The sequence below is a fragment of the Triticum urartu genome, chromosome 2 (genome assembly GCF_003073215.2).
Source record: "Triticum urartu cultivar G1812 chromosome 2, Tu2.1, whole genome shotgun sequence".
Lineage (NCBI taxonomy): Eukaryota > Viridiplantae > Streptophyta > Magnoliopsida > Poales > Poaceae > Triticum > Triticum urartu.
In genome coordinates, this window is record NC_053023.1 from 343,652,267 (window position 1) to 343,657,159 (window position 4,893).

The following is a 4,893-nucleotide window of genomic DNA, read 5'->3' on the forward strand; positions in this document are numbered from 1 at the left end:
GCATATTATGAGATGCAGTATGAAATAGATTCAACTAGTGTGAACAGAAACTGCTTGTGGTAGAAAGGGATGAATCTATAGGATCAAAGGGGCCGTAAAAAGGAAGTTTTATTTACCACACGAAAAACTGCTAGATGGAGTGGGAGAGGAGGCCGAGCAGTTCGATCGTCCGTGCCCTAAGTTGGCGACGAAGGACACCTACGGTGACGGCGGAGAAGACGATATCCGCGGGCGGCGTGGAGACGTCGTCAGTGAGGTCGCGGCAACTAAGCGCTTCGTCGCCGGCATCGTCGAGGGCGAGCGGTGGTGCTAGGGTTTGTGCGAGAGTGGAAGAATGGATAATGACTATGGTGAGGCATGTATTTATAGAGACAGGGACGGCAAAGTGTTATTACACAAGTGCCCCTGGCGATTCACATCAGAAGGACACGTGGCCATCGTGCAACATATCGGAGGTTGTTCCATGTTCCCACGCACGCCTGGATTGTCGGGTGGTCGTTCCCACTTCTCCGGGTTTCAGGTGAAGGAATTAGCATTGAAAACAGACTTAATGTTTGTCTCTGTATCTTCTGCTGACAAGGACGCAGAGAAGATATTCGACAGTTTCAATAGAATGCGTATGATTTGGAGAGATAGAGTTTGAGATAGAAAGCATAGAGAGGTTAGGGTCCGATCACATTCACTTAGTTCAAAAGATTCAACAAGAAGACATAGCTATAAGTGAATGATGTAGAGGACAGAACACTAGTATATATATATATAGATGAGAAAGACAATCAAATCAACATAGTGAACATAATCATGAAGACAAGTTGAGATTGAAGCCAAACCAAATGTGAAGACATACCAAACGTAAGCCATGAGTGAAACACTTCAAATAGAAAAATTTGGTGGTGGTGTTACCCACCGTATAGGAAGTATTAGACTCAGACATGGCGCACAATTATCGTGGCACTCCGAAGTCAAATTCCACATTAATGTATTCACACTTAGAATGTAAGTCTTCATAGATTGAAGATTTACTTTACTTCGTGTGTTGCACATCTAAGTCATCAATAAGCATAAGTGTTAGGATGTGTGCCTGATCACAGGACATTTGAGGATTCCAAGATATTTAGCTCACACCGTAACTTGCAAAACCTCTTCTCATCCAAGGGCTTGGTGAAGATATCTGCCAATTGCTCTTCAGTGTTGACGTGTATGATATCAATATCTTCCTTCACAACATGATCTCTGAGAAAGTGATGACGAATTTCAATGTGCTTTGTCTTCGAGTGCTGAACTGGGTTGTTGGCAATCTTGATGGCGCTTTCGTTGTCGCAGTAGAGTGGCACTTGCTTCAGATGAATGCCATAATCTTTGAGTGTTTGCTTCATCCATAGAAGCTGAGCGCAGCAAGATCCAGCAGCAATGTATTCAGATTCAGCAGTGGATAGAGATATACAGTTCTGCTTCTTTGAAGACCAACATACAAGTGATCATCCTAGAAAATGACATGTGCCTGATGTAGACTTGTGATCCACCTTGTCACCAGCATAATCAGCATCTGAGAATCCAACCAGATCAAACTCTGAGCCCTTTGGATACCATAATCCTAATGTTGGGGTGTGAGCCAAATATCAAAGAATTCGCTTCACAGCTAAGTGATGCGATTCCTTTGGTGCCGCTTGGAATCGAGCACACATGGAAACACTAAGCATAATATCTGGCCTAAATGCACATAGATAAAGTAAAGAACCAATCATGGATCGGTATACCTTTTGATCGAACTCTTTACCATTGTCGTCGGGACCCAGATGATGTTTGGCTGGCATTGGAGTCGTGAAGCCTTTGCAGTCTTGCATCCCAAATTTCTTCAGGCAATCTTTGAGGTACTTCTCTGAGATATGAAGATGTCGTAGCGTTGCTGACGTATTTGAAGACCAAGGAAGAACTTCAGCTCACCCATCATGGACATTTGATATTGCTCTTGCATCATATATCCAAACTCGTCCGTGTATTTCTGATTGGTGCAGCTGAAGATAATGTCATCCACATATATTTGGCACACAAACAGTTCACCATCATATGTCTTCGTGAAGAGAGTGGGGTCGAGGGAACCAGGTTTGAAGCCTTTGCTCTTCAGGAAGTATTTGAGAGTGTCATACCAAGCCCGAGGGGCTTGTATGAGGCCATACAGCGCCTTGTTGAGCTTGTACACCGTGTCAGGATGTTTTGGATCTTCAAAGCCAGGCGGTTGTGCAACATACACTTCTTTGTCAATCTTGCCATTGAGAAGAACGCTCTTCACATCCATTTGATGCAGAAGAATGTTATGATGATTTGCATAGGCCAACAGTATGCGTATGGCTTCAAGTCTAGCCACAGGAGCAAATGTTTCATCGAAGTCAATCCCTTCAACTTGAGTGTACCCTTGAGCAACAAGACGAGCTTTGTTTCTGACAACTTGACCATGCTCATCTTGCTTGTTGCGATATATCCATTTGGTGCCTATTATATTGTGCTTGCGAGGATCAGGATGCTTAACCAGTTCCCATACATTATTCAGCTCAAGCTGTTGAAGCTCTTTTTGCATAGCTTGAATCCATTCAGGTTCCATGAAGGCTTCTTCAACTTTCTTGGGTTCAGATATTGAGACAAATGCGAAGTGCCCACAGAAATTTGCTAGCTTTGTTGCCCTTGAACGAGTGAGTGGACCTGGTGCATTGATGTTATCAATTATTCTCTCAATCTGTACTTCATTTGCGACACGAGGATGTACAGGACGAAGATTTTGCTCTTGCTGATCATTGTCATCGTTAGAAGGATTGTCTTCAGGCTGAGCATTGTCTTCAGTTTGATCATTGTCTTCAGGTTGATCAGGTACGGAGATGATAAGTTCCTCTTCAGGCTGAGCTTCAGAAGGTATGATTTCTCCAGTTCCCATAAGTTTGATTGATTCACTGGATGGCACTTCATCTATCACATTTGGCAGGTGCTCTCTTTGTGAGCCGTTAGTCTCATCGAACCGCACATCCACTGTTTCAACCACTTTATAATGGAAGAGATTGAAGACTCTGTAGGAGTGCGAATCCTTTCCATATCCAAGCATAAAACCTTCATGTGCTTTTGGTGCAAATTTTGAAGTGTGATGTGGATCCTTGATCCAGCACCTGGCACCAAATACTCTGAAGTAACTGACATTTGGCTTCTTGCCAATAAGGAGCTCATAGGATGTCTTGTTGAGAAGCTTGTGAAGATAAACACCGGTTGATGATATGGCATGCAGTATCAATGGCTTCAGGCCAGAACTTTCTTGGAGTCTTGTATTCATCAAGCATCGTCCGGGCCATCTCAATAAGTGTTCTGTTCTTGCATTCCACGACGCCATTCTGCTGTGGTGTGTACGGAGCTGAGAATTCATGTGTAATGCCCAAAGTATCAAGATAAGTGTCTAGACCAGTGTTCTTGAATTCAGTGCCGTTATCACTTCTGATGTGCTTGATCTTAACGCCATAGTTGTTCATGGCTCGATTGGCGAAGCGTCTGAATACATCCTGTACTTCAGTCTTGTAGAGGATTATATGCACCCAAGTATATCTTGAATAATCATCAACAATGACAAAGCCATAGAGACAAGCAGTAGTAGTAAGAGTTATGTAATGAGTGGGACCGAAAAGATCCATGTGGAGCAGTTCGAAGGGTTGAGTCGTTGTCATGATTGTCTTCGAGGGATGCTTGGCCCTCGTCATCTTTCCTGCTTCACAGGCACCGCATAAGTGATCCTTCTTGAACTTGACGCTGTCGGTGTTCAGGGAACGGGGGTCCCCAGACTTGCCTGCCTGCGGCCTGCAGCGTGGCTCAAAGGGGGGCCCAGCACGACCCATCTTCACCAACACAGACCCAAGACCCTCGCGAGGGGCCAAGCCTCATGGGGCGGACGATGTGGAGCTTCCTCAGGCACGGCCTCATCAGGCTGGCTCGCGAGGAGGCGGAGAAATCAAGGCGGGGTACCTCACGAGGTGCCCGTGACGCAAGCCATGACGACCAAGGGCGCCAGGCAGGTGTCAGCCCGCGCAGTGTCCTCCTTCCCTCTTTGGTGCAAAGGGAGCAAGCGCAGCCGTGGAGTACCGAGGCATCAGGCAAAGGTTGCCATTTCGATGCAACAAGACCAAGACCAGGAGGACTGTAAGACGGAGGTCATTGTGGAGCCCAAGACGGCGTCACCCAGAGCTTTGTGCAGGCGAAGACTACTTTTGTCAGGATAGCTAGTACTAGTTGTCCCCCTTCAAATTAGCCCGCCATTGTTGGCTCCCTTCCCGCTCGATATTTGGGAAGAGGACCAGGGCCTCTATAAATAGGACCAACCACCCACAGAACAAGGGGGATGGGGGACAAAGGACGGGAAAAAGAGAAGAGAGAGAGAGAGAGAGAGAGAGAGAGAGAGAAGGGTGACTGAACTCCTCCCAGCAGTTCATCGCCCCAGCCAAGAGCAGGCCCTCGCGAGGCTGTTCTTCCTTGTATTGTTCATCATCGCCAACCCAAGAGGCAATCCACCACACCACACAGTGGAGTAGGGTATTACACCACAACGGTGGCCCGAACCAGTATAAACCCTGTGTCATTCATGTTGCTCTTTCCATTGCTTAGATCTTAGCGAGGTGGAGGGGTGCAGGTAGGTAGAAGGTGAAATCTCCGCGTGCACCCCAGTGTTCGAACCTCAAGGGTCTGCCAGAACCCGAAATCCGACATTTGGCGCGCCAGGTAGGGGTGCGCCGGAATTTGTCTTCCACCGCCCCGTTCTCCTCCGACCATCGCGCCCATGTCTGACGCTCGTCGGGCCCGCGCCAAACGCCGGGCCGCTCTCACTTCCCGCGTCACCTAGACGGCTCCTGTCGGCGGGCGTCCTCCCGT